We start from the raw sequence: 17,731 nt of genomic DNA, 5'->3' as shown, positions 1-17,731 counted from the left end.
ATCATGTCCCGTACCTGATTGCTCCACAAACATCATGCAAGCAGTGCATTTTAAAAGGCTGTGATTCAGAGGGCAACTGCCCCCCTCAGTTCTCCTCTGAGCCACAGCACTCCCATTAGCTTGAGCCTTTTGCTTTGCAGCTCTGGCCTCAGTCATGATTTTGATTTAATTTCAATAAAATTTCAATTTCAGTACAAAATTATAAGCCTAAACTTGTATCCCCACACAGTTATAACGGTATACAGTAATACCCCGACTTACACGAACTCGGAGTTACGCGGTTCTTGATTTTTTCGTTTGGCAACAGTGCCGCCCACTATCTTCAAGGTCGTTTTTCATATGTTATCGACATATGCTGCGACGGCGGAGAGTGAGAGCGAAAGATGAACAAAATTCAACTTTACTGCGCATGAGCTGCACACATATACAAGAATTTGAATTCCAACTTTCATATTTATACGTGTGCATTCGAATTCGTGCTCAACGTTTGTCGGAAATTATATCGTTTTCACGAGAGAAATGGATCGCGTCAGTCGAGCCGTATACAGTCAGTCCTCGTACAACACGTGTTTACACTACACGAATTCGATCATACACTATTTATAATTACGGTAATGATATCTTATAATATAACATGAACCGAACTGGCTTATGTACAATTCGCCTTTGTGTTTACAAGAAATGGCAGTCGAACGCAGAATCACCCCAACCGAACACAACACGATAGGAATGAAGAGAAGATTCTGAAAATGTATTTGTTTTAGGGGAAACACATTTCACCATAATAACGTAAAAACCAACACAATTCCAGCTATCGGTATGCAATTAGATGGAGTTTACTACCAGTTTATAACAGATTCCACTAGCAGAAACGCAACTGGATTTTTATTGTTTTATGGTAGTAACCCCTAGAAATGTGAGGTGTTAATAGTGTATCTCTGCCTTTATGGTGTTGTTTATTCAGTTGCTACATGCATGCAGCTTTGTTTATGCGTATCAAGCATGCCTCCTCGTTTTGTAATTGTGCTTTATTCCCTAAAAATAGTAAAATACTTAAAAGATGTGAAAAGGTAGCGTACTGGTGAAGACACTGCAGATTCAGAGAGAAAAAGAAAAGCAATTATCGATAAACAGGTGGATGGGTCAAAAATTCTTACCCGGGAAAATTTATAGTGGCCTCATACTATGGTTTATGGCCAAAACCACACAGGCCCACCGGGGTTTCCCCGGTAAGGCTTATGACCAGTCGGCCTCTGTCGATAGAGAAAAAATATGAAATTGTGAAACGCTTTGAGCGAAATGAAAGACCATGTGATATTGCATGTGCTACAGGCCTAAATGAGGCAACGGCGAAAAGCACATGACAATTGCAAACTTGACAGAAGGTCTTAGCTCAATTGAAAAGGACTTAATTTTAGAAAACAAAGACTACAACGAAGAACGCGTTATAGTTACAAAGCAAGGAATAAAAAAATTATTAGCTTGCTACAAAGAAATTCTGCGTGAAAAAAAGAAGTCTCTGTGTCGTCAGACGAATTTGTTAGATTTTATGAAGCCATCGACATCGAAATAACTTTTTTACGTAAGTCATTTATTTTTTTAATACATATTTTGTATTAATATGTATAAAGAACTGCAATTTTATTAATATTTTTCTTCAAAACGAGTGTTTTTGGTAGTCCTTGGTCCCAATTAAACAAAATTTATATGTATTTATATGCAAAGTTGTACCCCGACTTACGCGAATTCGACTTAAGCGATTTTCGTCAGACCCACCTATCGCGTAACTTCGGGGTATTACTGTATATATTTTTCAGTATCAAGTATTAATTATCTAAGAGTTCCCTTTGTATAACTTCCGTATCAAGTTATGTATTAATTAATTATGTTACTTTTGTAATCTAAGTCATTATATATATTTAGTTAAAAGTACAATTTAATTGACAACAAAGTTTAACAAGTTTAATAGATTTTACTGATTAATTTACAATATTATACTATACTATACTAACGCTATCTAGTTCGGAATATAGCGTATCGTATAACAAAGGCGGCAAGTTACGAACGGTAAATCTACGGACACTTAAGTATTAATTAACTTCCAAATCTCGCTATCTCAATTTAGAATAAACTAACAATCCTGACTAGGTCTATAAGCTACTTATAGAAAATAATTTGATGTAAAAAATAGTCAATAAAGAGGCTGAATATGGCAAAAAAACTTCTCGTTCAGCAGAGCTGCAACTTGTAACACGTGGATTTGATACCCTTACCGATACTTTTATGCAATTACAAGGCCGAGTAAAGAATAAATACACCAGATTAATCATAAAATCACAAAACAATGCTATACTGGATATAATGCTGGCTATACTGTATTGCTGGACCATGGTCCTTGATGGGTGACTCGTGACAGTTGTTGTTGTTGAGTTAAGACACACGGGCTGCTAGGGCCATATTGTGTCTTTCTAATGGTAAATATGAAAAAATACCTATATTTTACGATATATTCCTATCCGATTGAGGAAAGTAAATAGTTCTTTTTATTAGGAACATCTCTCAGAATCTGCAATAAATAATAAATTTATTGATGACTGTGTATTAACAATTGATTTAAAGGTGTTTAAGCAGATGTTTTGAAAATGCAGACAGTCCACTAACAAATGGCAAATGGTCAGTTGTACTTGAAATGATATACATTGGGGAGCACTGTCATTAATTAATAGATACAGGTGAGTGAGGTGAGTATGCCTAATCCTCAGCCTTCCTAAAATTGTTTCTTCTAGTCTGCTTTGCCGGAAGCTGGAGATCCACAGAGTATAGTTTGTTTCCTGGATAACCTCTCCAGATTAGTGATCAGCTATTGTAACATGCTTTACGGATAATATGTCTGTAATTAGTTTATGGAGTTTGAAAAGTCTGCAAAAGGGTAGTATCTGGTTGTTTGGCTGCAAGATCTGCTCTTTCATTTCCTGTTATTACATTCCACAATGTCCTGGAATCCAGCAGAATGTCATAGTTTGGTTTGACTCAATACAAGCAAGTAATTTAGAATGGATTTGTTTTATTACAGGGTGAGAGGAGTTGGTATTACTATTTATGGCAGAGACAGCACTGAGCGAGTCAGTGTATATTAAGGCAGACAAAATTAGAAGTCAAGTAATGTGACCTAGAGCAAAGTTTATAGCATAAAGCTCAGCAGTGAAGATACTGCATTCTACAGGTAACGAGACAGAAGTTGTGAATGATGGAAAGATTGCCGCACCAGGTCTCAGTTTTTGAACCGTCTGTATAGATCATACAGGCCTGTGAATTAGAAGCAGAGTGAGTTTCATGTAACTGTGTGATACTGAAGGGAGAAGGGTGTTCTTTCCCCACTGTTGGAAATAGTCATCGTAAATTGTAGGGAAATTTGTCCACGGTGGATCAGGTGATGTCATGTCCTGATATATATTGCCAATTTCTATGTTCCACGTTTGAACCAGTCCTTTAATTCTAAGTGCAGCAGGTCTGCTTTCATTTGGTTTACTATTCTAAAATGACTCCCATTCGGTATTGTACAGACACCTCCAACTAGGGTGAGAGGGAAGACTGTGGATTTTTGCAGCATACATCAAAAGCAATGTTTTCCTCTGAAGATGTAAGGGAGTTTTGGGGGTTCAATGTAAAGGCTCTGAACTGGGGAGGTTCTGAAAGCCCCTAGAGAAACTCAAAGAGAACTGTGCTGGGTGGTATTTAATCACTCTAAAGTACTCTTCCTCGCAGAGTCATACACTAGAGAACCATAGTCCAAATGGGACCTGATGAGAACTCTATAAAGATGGATAAGGGTATGGCAATCAGTGCCCCATGACAGGGATGACATGCACCGAAGGATATTCAATTCTTCAAGCAGTTTGAAGATAGGCCACATGTGCTTGAAAGTTCAGTTTTCTATCTAGTATCAGGCCAAGAAAACAGACAATGCTAGCAAGATGGTATCCATTGCGTAAAGTCCAGGATTCTATTCTATTTAGAGAAATTTGTAATTGTTTTTCAATAGTATTCATATTTTGTGATTGGCAGGATATGGTGAGGTCATCTGCATACATGTATACTTAAATAGTTTTTGGAAGATCTTCCAATATATTGTTGATCCTAATCGCAAATAGGGTTGGACTCAGTATGGAACCCTGTGGGACACCCTCTTCTTGAATGTGAAGAAGTTTTGGTACCGGACTTGAAAGGTACGTAACTTTAAAAAGTTCTGAATGATTTCAGGGAGATAGCCTGCCAGCCCTAACTGATGTATATCTTTGATAATACCATGACGCCATGTGGTGTCGAATGCTTTCTTAATATCCAGGTTTTCCATCACGAGATGCTGTCTCCTGATGAAGGCATTACATATGTTAGATTCAATTTTTACATGTAAATCTAGGGTGGACCTGTTTTTACAAAAAAAAATGGAAATGGAGGTTCTGACTGAACCTCCATTTCCATGTTGCTAATGCATGGTTTCACTTTCTTCTGGTTTTCAATAGTAGCTGATTTTGTTGTTTCAGGCAAGGCTGAGATAGCATCAGTTGGGATACTGATTGGCATATTGCTGGTTTCATTGACTGTAGGTTTCTTATTGCATGTTAGCACAGTTTTGGCCCAAGTGGCAAAAGAAATGTTTGGTTCTATGGAGACATCTGTTTGCCTCAGGGTATGCGACTTTATGCTCCACTTTATATTTCTGGATTTTTTTCCCCTGTTTTCCAAAGGTCACATGATAAATTTATTTAGCATTTTTGAACCACACACTTTAGAAAATACAGGATGGCTTCCTTTACAGTTTGGACAAGTAGGAGTGAAAGCTGTACAGTCTCCTTGGGAATGCTCTTTGGAGCCACAAATAGGACACACAAGCATTGCCTCAGCACGCTGTCTGAGAATGCCCATACTTCTGGCACTTAAAGCAGCAAATGGGATCGAATGTCAGGCCGAATTTTGCAGTTTAAGTAACCTGCTTTAACAGAAGATGGAACTGTCGGAGTACTGAACATTAAAATGATGGACCTGGTTGGTAGTAGGTCGCCATCTTTCTTAGTCATTATTCTCTGTGCATGTGTTACCTTTTATTCACTAAGCTCTTGTACTATTTCTTCTTCAGAGACAATTAGTAAGTCCCATTCACTGATAATGCCTCTAGAGGTGTTCAGAGTGTTATGGGGCGTAACTGACACTGGAATATTGTTAAATGTCATTAATTTTAACAATTTTTCTGAATATGATGTTTTTGATGTTTCAATTACGTCTCCAGACTGGAGATGCTTCACCATTTTAGGGGATCCAACAACCAATTCTAAACATTTTTGTATTAGAAAAAGCGATAAGCTCGCCAACAGGTTGTGTGAACAGTGAGTGCATTATAAGAAATGCTGCAATATCTGAATTCTGTTTATCCGTCTCTTCGGACGATTCCACTCGCATTCTGAGACAGAGGTAATAACTTTTGCCACCTGTAGGCTCCAATGATGGATATTCACTGCAATCCATCATTGCTCTTTTTTCCCTGAAAGAGGATATTCCTTTTCCCAGGTTACTGGCCCCACCATGTGGAGGCAGGAGTGGTGCAAACCAGTGACCAAGATATCAGCAGAAGAGGAGAGCCGTACATTGCTAGCAATAGCAGTAATGTTGCAAGCGGGGTTAGCAGTAACATTGCTAGTGGTGAAGCAGTGACATTGCTCAGCGAGGGAAGCAGTGGAGGGTTTATGAAAGCACTAGTACTCGCTCTAAAAAGAACACTTGAAAATCGCACTATAAATCGCTAAGCATGGAACATGAAAATGTTATCAAGGTAGCATGTGCTGAAGACTTGGCATTTTGATTTTTGGAGAGTCACGGGCCTCAATTAGAACAACGTCCAAACAATGTTCTACAGAATTTGGACAACTGGTGTGTTATTTATAAATTAATTTCAATTGATAAAACAAAGCAGATGCTTCTTGAGGGAAATTTAAATAGGCCTCCTACCTTAAAATTGAATAACCAAACCATTAAATTAGTCAGGAATTATAAGTGTGTTGGTATTATTGTGGACGATTGGTTCACTTTCATTACTCATGCCCAGTATCTTGTTCAAAAAATTAAAGTACTGACCGGAAAGATCATGAGAATTTCCAAGAATGTACAGGGTATAAAACTTGCCACTTTAAAGTTGTATTACAAATGTGTCTTCTTACCCATTATTTGCTATGCTGCTGGTGCTTGGGGTTTCCGGATAAATAATAGCTCAGAAAATATCTTACTCAGGTTCAGTACTTTTTTTATTCTGGTCATAACTGGGAACTGCAGAACTGTGTCTACGGTAGCTCTACAGGTACTGAATGGAAGGCTTCCTATTCAGTATGAGGTCATTTATCATTATTTACAGTATTTTCATAGGAAGGCTATTCCTGCAAGGTAGGAGAGTATGCTACAGATTTGGATATGTCTATCAAGGAAGATAATGAAAGAATTAGGAGAGAACTTAGAAATAGTTTGCAGTCTTCTTGGACAGCTGCTGATTTAGGGAGAGCTACATTTAAATTTTTTCCAAATGTGTCAGAGTTTCCTAAGCAAAAAGTGTCCTGGTTTTGTTCAAGTCTAAATTTATCATTTCTACTTTCAGGGCATGGCAATCTGAACTCCAAACTGTTTGCTTTTGTGGCAGTCACACCGCACATACAAGCGGTGTGGCAGTCACACCGCTTGTATGTGCGGTGTCCCAGAAACAATAGAACACTTATTTGTAACTTGTATGTAGACCTAAGACAGGAATTACAAGTCCTGACCGATGTTTACCTCGTTTAGTGGAGACAAAGGAAAATTATATCGTCTTCTCTAGTTCTGCAGATAAGGTGTTTAAAAGACATAAAAGACTTTTGGGTAGAAATCACTACAGTTTTTAAATTAGTGTGGTTTTGATTTTCATCTTGTTCTGGAAAGGGTTTGCTTTTTCTAACTGATCTTTTGAAGCTCTGTTCCTTGTTGAACAGGCTGGAATTAGGTTATTTTACTTATACTTGAAGATAGACATAATGAACTGACAGTTTTGTTAATAGTTTCGATTTGGCTTGAAGACAAAGTATGAGTGAACATATTTGGGTTGCCTTGATATAGGTCAACCCGATAGAACTGATTATGACTGAGAAATATTGAAATGATTGTCTTAATTTTAGACATACAATTTGTAGTTACTTGAAAGACTGACTATATTATAACACAGCGGGTTGTTCTTAGGAAGTTACCATTTCAGCGAAGAGTTAATTTTGTATGGTAATTTGCAAATGAAGTTAGTACAGTTATGATGCTTTTTTTTTTTTTTTTTTTTTTTTTTTTTGGTAGTTGTTGGCGCATAGGCTTCTGTGGCCATAATGCACCTCCCAAGGTTTTTGCAGTACTTTGATCCAAGCCCAGGCGGGAATCGAACCCGCGACCTTTGGGTTGCCAGGCAAGCACTTTACCCACCCGGCTAGCCCGGTCGGCAGTTATGATGCTGTTATTTCAAGTATTTTAATAGTAAAGAAATTGTGTTGGTATTGTGGTGGTCTGTGTTAAGTTGGATCAAGACCGGGGTTACATGATGGTTCTACATCCAAATGCAAAAGTGTAATTTTATTGTATATAGTTATTCTTGAATTGAAGTTAGGATGTAAATGAGTGCAAAATTTGAATTTTTTTGTATATAGCCATACAAAGGAAGTATTTTTTGGCTAAGCTCCCTGATTCAGATGAGCTATTTAACTTTGATGTATAATGTATAGAAATTGCTGTTTTAGCTCCATATAGCACTGGCCATTCCAGTGTGGTTGGAAATGTGTTTATTTGGATTTGCTCTGGTCTGGCCTCTGTTTTGTTGCACCAACGATTGGTCCACAACCTATACACTATTCGGGCATGATCACCACTCCAGAAATCACCCCAAAATTTATCTCATAAGTACAGTAATGATGAACAAAACACTCATACTGCCTTATAGCTAAGGCAGTATGAGTATTTTGTTCATCATTACTGTACATATAAGATCAATTTTGGGGTGATTTCTGAAGTGGTGATTGTGCCCAAATAGTGTATGGGTTTTGGCGACAGGATGGTTGTCTACTAGTCACTCTGATTCTCTTCTTTTTTTTTTCTCTCTCTATATTTTTTGGGGGATGTCTCCTTCTTCCCCCACTGTCTGTTCTCTTTCCCCCTCCATTTCCCATACTTCTTCTATTTCCCTTTCTCCGTTCATTCAAGCTTTGAGATTTCAAGAGAACTTGAAATCTCAATAAGAGTCTCAACTTGGTTGTAGAACCTGGCTGCCTCCACGTGGCTTGGGATGGGAGTCAGGGATCTGTCCTGGGGCCGCCCCTGTGGAACCTGATGCTTGATGAGTTTTTAAATCTCGACATTCCAAATGTCACTACACTGATGATCTGATTATGATGCTTCAAGCAGATAGCAGGGCTCAACTGGAGGCCATAGGCAATCATGCCACACATATGCTACAGGACTGGGCCAAGAGGAATATTCTAATGATCTCAACTGAAAAAAAAACTCAATACTCCTCGGGGGTGCTCTTGACCCTGGTAGACCTCCACTAATCGAAATAAATGGAGCGACCATCAAACTCAAACAGGAACTAAAATATTTAGGAATAATACTAGACTGAAACTTGAACCTCACATCTCATCTCTGTTGCCTCAGAACCAAAACAAGGAGGCCCTCAGCCCTGATAACCAAAATCACCAGGAGGGACTGGGAACTAAAGAAGAGGGCACTCCCTTCTATACAAAGCTCTCTTCATCCCTATCCTGGCCTATGGTGAAGGCACATGGTTTCAGAAAGCAAACACAGCAGTCAACAAGAAAAAGCTGGAGTCGATCCACACTATTGACAACAACTAGAGCCTGCTGCATGGTGAGCACCCATGCACTCCAGATCCTGGTGGGCTTCCTTCCCCTGGACCTGGAGATTGTGTGCTGTGGGCTGCTGCACCAACATTTGAAAGGAAGAACCACAACTTATCTAGACTACACAACAGATCACAGAAAAGCAAATCCTCAGAAAATAAGAGGTTAACGGAACATCTGCAATCTATCTGGCAAAATAGATGGAATCTTACCACAAAAGGGCAAGTCACCAAAAAATTTATATCCGATATCAGCAGGGTATATCCCATCTCCCTGTCCAGGTTTTCCCCTGGCCTGCACACCACCTTCCTTCTTACGGGACACGGCTCTTTCAGAGGGAAACTCTGCGAGCTGGGAATTGCCAGCAACCTGAGCTGTAGCTGCGGGCAGGAGGAAACCTGGGAACACATTATCCACGACTGTGACAACTACGAGGACCTCAGATGTCAGCTATACACATACATCAACTCCTTGTTAAGGAACTGAGAAGACATAATATTGCAAGAAGATAATTACTGGGCTTTCACCACCTTTGCCCACGAACTCTTTGAAAGACAAAGATCCCTGCCGCATCATCACTAACCTATGATCCAAATACCAAACATGAGTTGATATCCGAACCAAGAAGCCCAGATTGAGAATGACCCACCCAGTGGACCAGGATGCCACAAGTAGAGACTAATAAAAGCAAAAAATACAGGATCAACACAAGGATATAACAAAGGGAACACTAGAAACAATTATATCTCAAAAGCCAGCTCCAATGTAACTATCTCCCAAAACACAGACGTGACTACCGGAAATGATTGCAAAACTCTGAACTAGTGACCACCCGAAGTAGATATAACACATGAACGTGACAAAATGGACCTGACTTCTGGACTTGGAACTCCACCGGACGCAAAGATGAAGATTGTAACTTGGACTCAGACCTCCACTGGACTAACACAAAGATGACGATTGCATCTTATGAGGCCATACAGCCATATGGCGCCCCGACTGGACACGCTGCCTAGCCTGCTTTTTACCCCTCTTTCCCTGGCAGGGGGAGGGGATGGTCTGCTGTCTCCTCCCCTTCCTCTTTCTCCTCTGGTGGGGCATGGGCATGCTCCATTGTTTCAACAGGGGTCATCTTCCCTATTGACCCCTTACTTCCAATCTTCCCAGTCTTCCGCCTCCCCTCCCATCTCTTTCCCCTTACTTACACAGTGCCTGCCCCACACGTCCAAATTTAAAACACCAAAATTCATGCCCAACCTATTAGGAAATGTTATCACTTCCAGTGTATATCCCTTATAGCCCCTCTAAACAGCGTATAATATACCATCCCAACTGTGCCCAAAAGAAAAGAAGATTTTTTTTTTTTTTCTTTGTCAGGTCCTAGCCACTGAAATCTCAGGAAAGTGGATGGCAAGACCTGGCAGAGCAAACTTTAAGGGAACACCTGGCTGGCCTCTCCGTGGGAGTACGTAAATGTCAGGTCCCATCAGGGGCTCTGCGGTTAACAAGCCAGATGAACAAGAGGCACAACATATTACACAACACATGACACACACTTTTAAACCTCTCTGGCCTTGACAGCGTACGCTCCTCGATACAAAGAATATACACGGAGATGGAATAAATCCCTGGTGCCATTAGACCCGAAAATAGTCTGTACTCGACATAACAAAACACACACATACATTACATAACACACACACAGTTGCCGGCCTTCACCAAGTGCCTTTAGAAGCTACCGAAAGTACAAAAATAAAAAAAACTACACAGTAAAAAATAAATAAAATTCCTGAAGGAATATAAAATTAAAAATATTTGTGCATACCAGCTTATATATTAGTAACATAAAATATTAGAACAATTGTATATTGTTCAACATCAATTTTTATGTCTTTCAATCTTGCTTTTATTTCAAAAGCATAGCACCCTTGGTGTATGTGTGTGTGTTTAAAAAGCATATCACAAATAGCCTAAGAAGGCATCTTTGAGTAAAATTAATCTGACTGCTAAAAACATTGACTTAGAGGGATATTTTTTTTTTTTTTTACTTACGTGAAGAAAGAGTTATAAAATACAATACAATGGTCAGGTGTCTTTCCATATTTTTTACTATGATTTAGCATTAGTAATGACAAATTATGCAAGAAAGCAAGTTTATGTAGCACCAGCCAAAAAAAAAAAAAAAAAAAAACACCTCATTTGCTCCAATTGTTTATCTAGCTCTTACTCAAGTTTGCTCCAGCAATCAACCACTTGCTGGCTAAAGGCAAACTTCTGCTGAGTGAGTGAGTGAGTGAGTGAGTGAGAGTGAGAGAGAGAGAGAGAGAGAGTGTGTGTGTGTGTGTGTGTGTGTGTGTGTGTGTGTGTGTGTGTGTGTGTGTGTGTGTGTGTGTGTGTGTGTGTGTGAAGAATCCCATAGCATTGAACTTGCTCATGCTCAATCCATTCAAAACCTTACACCTCAATCATATCACCTTGCAGGTGCCTAGTCTCCAGACACTGCAATTTGCAAAATCGAAGCCTTTCTTAGTAAGAGCACCCCTTTGTTCCACTCATCAATCTCATTGCCTTGCTCTGCACTCTCCCATTCCAACAGATCTACATCCTTCCTAAAATGAGGCCTCCAGACCTGTATGCAGTACTCAAGATATGGACTGATTGTCTTATACAATCGGATAATCACCTCTTCATCCCTGCTAGCAAAATTCCTGTATATCATTGACAAAACCTCATGAGCTGTCCTGGCAGCATGTTTGCATTACTCAGAGAACTTCATATCCAACTACACAATTACCTACCCACAGATCTTTTTCATTTTCTACTACCCTGACTGTAACGACACACAGCTGGTACATTTCTATGGGGTTACTGCTACCCCTATGCAGTACTTTGCAATTGTCAATGTTAAACTTCACTTGCCATTTCTTAGCCCATCTGCCTACCTTTTCTAGATCCTGCTGCATTAGCATAGGAGTTATTCTCAGCTTTCCTTTGCTGAGAATAACTCTGATTGGAAACTGTCATTCCTGTCATTAACCACCCTGCCAATCTTTGTATCATTTGAAAATTTGCCCTTTAAGCCTCATATGCCTTCATCAATATCTTTCATAAATATAGAAAACAATGGGCCCAATGCTGACCCCTGGGGGGGATGGACTCCATTAATAACATTAGCCCACAAATAGCTTGCTTTCTTGAATTAGTTGCTACTAGTAATACGCAATACACATAGAAGGTGGATTGACATCTCTCTCTCTCTCTCTCTCTCTCTCAGTAGCAGTCATTTCTTGATTTGCTGTATGACTGTTTTCTATGCCAACATGTTACAGAGACAACATGAAAAAACATTATTCTTGATCTGGTTACCGGCAGTGATTCAACATGCGATGTTCAGTTAAAGGAACCTTTAGTTGGTGATCACAGTGTGTTAATAAATGGTTTATTCAAATAATTAGTCATGGTAAATAGAAGAAAATTTGTTTTTCACAAAGGTAATTACTTCTCTTTCTAAAGTAATGGAGAAATCAATTAACCGCCAACTCTTAAACTACCTAGAAAACTTTCGTCTGATCAACGATCGCCAGTATGGATTCCGTCAGTGTCGATCCACTGGTGATATTCTGGCTTACATTACCCATTAATGGACTAATTCAATGGAAAAGTTCGGTGAAACACAAGTAGTTGCTCTTGACATCTCAAAGGCTTTCGATCGTGTTTGGCATAAAGGTCTTCTAAACAAGCTTCCATCTTATGGTTTGCCAACTGTTTTTAGTAATTTGTTATCCAGTTTTCTCTCTGATCGCTCACTTAGGGTGATGGTAGATGACTCTCTGTCTTCTAACTTCTCCACTAATGCCGGCGTCCCCCAAGGTTCAGTTCTTTCCTCCACTCTTTTCCTCTTGTATATTAATGACCTCCTATCCATAGTTTTGCCGATGATAGCACATTGCATTCAACTTTTCATTTTGAGAAACCTTGTCCTGCTCAATCAGCTTCAACTTCTTGAAAATCTGCTACCAACCAATTCCTTAAATGCCGATCTTCAGGTAATTCTCCAGTGGGGCAAAGACAACTTAGTTGATTTCAACCCTTCTAAAACTCAGTCCTGTCTTATATCTCGCAACATGGATTCTTCTGCTCCTATGCTTATCTTTAGTGAATTTCTAAGAAAAATGATATATCTCTTTTGGGGATTACCCTGACTTCTAATCTCTCTTGGCATAAGCACATTACAAATATTGCTTCCTCTGCATCTAAAAAACTTGGTTTTCTCTTTCGCTCTAGGCGTTACTTTTCTTCCAAACAGCTGCTCACTCTGTATAAATCGCAAATCCGCCCTGCCATGGAATTTTGTTCCCACATCTGGGGTGGTGCCCACAAAACCTCTCTCAGGCTTCTTGATTCCATTCAGAAGAGGGCAGTTAGGTTAATTAATGATTCATCTCTAACAGAGTCTCTCCACCCACTTTCTCATAGACGTACTGTTTCTTCTGCATGCCTCTTCTACAGATACTTCCATGGGCACTGTTCTTCTGAATTGACTTGTATAATTCCCGCTCTCTCTTTCAAAACAGTCCGAACACGTGCCGCCACCAGCCAACATCCATTTACTGTCCAACTTCAAACCCACAGAACCAACTTTTCATCTTCCTCATTTATTCATTCAACTGCCGTTTTCTGGAACTACCTTCCTTCATACGTATTTCCTGAAAATTACAATCTACAGAAGATCAAGTCCAATGTCAACAAATATTTTCTTTCGTCTTCTCAACCTTCCTTCAACTCAAGCACGGTACTAAGTACTATAGGTTCTAATACCTCTCGTGTTTGGGGTTCGCATTAAAAAAAAAAAAAAAAAAAAAAGGACTCATTTTTTTCTGTTGGACCAACTGATGTTAAAAAATTAAAATGCAAACTGGAAATGTTCAGGTGGGTAATTATTCCTCATAGACTTAAAGACTAGGTAATCCTAGAAGCTAATTAGTTTTTTATACCAACTAAGTGGCATTGTTCAAGGTTTGGACAAACAATCTCCTGCAAAAGCTATCAGAGGAACTGATAGCTTTTCAGGAGAGAAGAAAAATGCATGGACTGGTTATCAATTTCAGAATACAGTGAATTCTACAATAAGTAATAACTAGTTGATAATAGCAGTAGTAGTGGCATGTGATGCAAGAAAGCAAGTGTGTGAGCTTATGCAGCATCAGCCAAAAGGGGAAAAAAAAAAAAAAAACACACCATTCCCTCCAAATGCCTGTCCAGTTCCTCCTTAAATTTATTTAACCTATCAACTTCCACGACAGATGGAAGTTTGTTCCAGCAATTAACCACCGCCTAAAGGCAAATTTCCGCACATCTATTCTACATCTGTCTTTTCTTAATTTGAATTTATGCCCCCTTGGGTTCGTAATATGAACAAGTGGAAGGATCCCATCAGAATTCAGCGTGCTCAACCCATTCATAATCAAATTACTTGGATATTTAAACATACAAATGCAGACTGAGATAGCTAGACTAATAGCCAAAGAAAAGTAGCAAGGAATTCTTTGCTCATGTTAACACTAGAAGGAAATATAACACTGCTCTACTTGATATGGCATAACTGTTGATAATCCTGTACAGGTTGCTGACAAACTGACTAAATAATCTGCATCTACATTCATGCATCAAGACGTGTTCAGAGAGGGGATTAGCATTTACCTAATACTGATTGGGAATTAAATTATTTTATTACAACTGAAAAGAAGTTGGAATATTTTAAAGCAAATTGTGCATTCTGGATCATGGATTCATGAAGCCTGAGATCAAGACTTAGTCTGATTAGTCATCACTAAATCCAAACAAATTCAAACATGAAATCCAAAAGCCAAGCAAATGGTGACCACAGCCTATGGTAATGGAAGGAGTATTCATGACTGATGTGCCATAAGATGGTAACCATGCTCAATCAGTATTACAAAATTTTTTTCCAAAATAATTTATGGCAGCAGAAGATTTGAAAAAAAGGAACCTGAAAAACCTATTACTTCTGCCATAATTAGCTTGTATTACAATGTGAAACCATGTGTTACCTGATGTGTGAAGAAACTGTTGGAAATTTATGAGTGGAAATTACTCTTCTCTTAATTTATAATCCAAACATGAATCCACAAGACTACTACCTCTTTCTAAAGGACCTCTCCAACTGATTTCTCCTATACTTCAGACTTTGATGGCTATCATAAGGGGACTTCATCAAACCACTCACCAACACAGGGCATGCACAGTCTTTCAAGAATGTGAGCATTAGTCACTGAAAACATGGGAAGCTACATTGAAGGAATGTAACTAATGTTCATGTTTAAAAAAAAAAAAAAAAATTGTGCAACACTTTTGTGATCACCTTCAAAAATGTTTCACCATCTAATTTGATTCTTTCCTTTCCAGTATGGAGAGAAAATTCTGAGAATAACTCCTAATCAGAAACTATAATGCAGCGGAATAAATAAAAATTATGTTAAATACATATGATTCACCAAGTTCAGCTAAAATAACTCATCTACATTTTCCTGACACTGATTTTATCATTCAAACCAGAACCAAAACTGTCAGTTCTCAGTGCCTTCTTCAAGCATCATCAACGTGCATTTTGTTGCTTTCCTTTGCTGAGAATAACTCCTGATTAGAAACTGAAACACAGTAAAATAAAATACAAAATTAAATACATATATTTCCACAAGTTCAATTAAAATGAATTATGTACAGCACTTTCCTCGCACTGTGATTTCATCATTCAAACCAGAACCAACACTGTCAGTTCTCAGTGCATTCTTCTAGCATCATCAATATGCATTCTGGTGTAGACCACATTCTATTGTAGACTGGGTTACATGTGTTATGCTCCCCATGCTAGAGGCACCTCCGTAGCCTGGTGGGCAGGAGCAGCAGTGCGTAGCACACACTTCTTGATTATACCGGGGTTCGAGCCCATGACCACCAAATACGAAGGATGCAGAAAGGTCAGGGAATGACCACCGCATATCCCCGGAGCAATATGGCCTTAGTTGCTAATGCTCCTAAAAACCAAATAACAACAACAACACATGCTAGAAATTTTCAAATGGTTTCTCAAGGTTGGCAGTAGTGACACTATCTCTATTTCGCTATCACGCTGACTTCTTTTGCAAGTTAAGAACTGGAATTTAAGACATGAAGTTATATTCTTAGAATTCTCTCTCTCTCTCTCTCTCTCTCTCTCTCTCTCTCTCTCTCTCTCTCTCTCTCTCTCTCTCTCTCTCTCTCTCTCTCTCTCTCACTCTCTCACTCACCCACCCCAGAGAGAAAAGTCCAATTGCCTTCAAATATTAAACACTGCAAATGCTTCATTTTTCTGCAGAAGCTATTACAGAATTTAATATCTCTTAACATGGAACAAAGTATTTGCCCATCTTCTTCCAAACACTAGTTTTACAAAAAAAAATTTTAATTCCTTGTTCAGAGAATATCAGTATCTCTGTTAACACCATAAACAATTAATCCATCACTGACAAGGATCACTCACTCTCTTCACTTTATATAAAACTTCAGAAAAATCCATAAAGCTGCATGCATAAACATTATCATTCTAATGATTAAAATTTTCTCTTTTTAAAAGAGGATTAGACTGATATTTGTTTGTTGCTGCAATAAGTTTTGTTTAAAGTTTGATAATTTCCATTTGGGTAGGAGTTAACATCTGTTTTGTCCACCTACGGAAAGCATACATTATTAGATCTGATTTAATTAACCTAGGTGAAATTTTTGTTTCCCCTGGCCTGGCCAATCACCACAGACACTTTTAATAAATCTGGTTGCTGACAGCTTTGATCATATCTGCAGGTAGAAACTTCTGGAGTTCAGGCCAGACCAGATAATCAAAACCGAATAGAGCAATTAGGGGTTTCGTTTTGTTTAGCTATTACATCATTCAACCTAACAGTGTTTATGGCAATACTATATATTCTTCAATTACTGAGGCAAAAATTATTAGAGGGTTACATTCCTAGAAATTACACGTAATTCATATTTCCTGTAACTGAAACTGAATTTCTCTACAAGAATAGAATATGTGGGCATGGAGGGGCCCCACTCATAACTCTTATAATTTATTTTAGATTCAAATATTAGTGGTTATTTTTGTTAATTATAATGTTTGAGATGCAATATATTTATAGAATGGCTTTCTATCAGAGTTTCAAAAATGCTTTTAAATGTAGATTTAAACATGCTGTTTGGCAAACAGCATGTTTAAATCTACATTAATTTGCAGTGACTGCATTAGCCATATGATAAGAAACTTTTTCATCCATTTCACGTTTCTACAAGTATAGGATAATTTAAGGGCATTTAAGGGAAGTTAAAGGGGTTCCTTTTAACATTATCCATGAGGGAAATAGTCCAGGAATATTATCAAGAGTAAGTTATCACTTACTCATGATAATATTTTTACCATGTTCATAATGACCACAACTGGTTTAAAATTTCAAGGATAAAAGAATCTTCTTTGCTTTTCAGTGGCACTGCCACAATTAACACTTGCAGCACATTAGAACCTGTATTAAAACAAAAACACAGTAGAAATGCAATATAATGGAATAGGCAAAGGCAAAGACAAAAGGCAAAGTAAAATACTCAGCTATATTCACTTTCAAGCACATACCATTGTCATATGTTTTTTTGTGACACCACAATTGCATTTGCCTATGTGATAATACGTGAGATGTGTGTAAAAAATTAATTTTATCACGGTATTTCAATTTCAAAATATTCCAAAAATATAAAATATAACTATTACTTCAGTAATTAAA

At 38.4% G+C, this 17,731-nt stretch overlaps 1 protein-coding gene across 9 annotated transcripts in view; it reads right to left on the bottom strand.

Moving 5' to 3' along the window:
* CdGAPr (GTPase-activating protein CdGAPr) overlaps nucleotides 1–17,731 on the bottom strand; it is a 514,430-nt gene that overhangs the window by 120,128 nt on the left and 376,571 nt on the right. The gene's annotated exons all lie outside the window — the stretch shown is intronic.

The sequence above is a fragment of the Mastigoproctus giganteus genome, chromosome 2, assembly GCF_048544385.1.
Source record: "Mastigoproctus giganteus isolate SK-2022 chromosome 2, ASM4854438v1, whole genome shotgun sequence".
Classification (NCBI taxonomy): Eukaryota; Metazoa; Arthropoda; class Arachnida; order Uropygi; family Thelyphonidae; genus Mastigoproctus; species Mastigoproctus giganteus.
The sequence above is the reverse complement of the archived record's forward strand: the minus strand, read 5'-3'. Positions and strand labels throughout refer to the sequence as shown.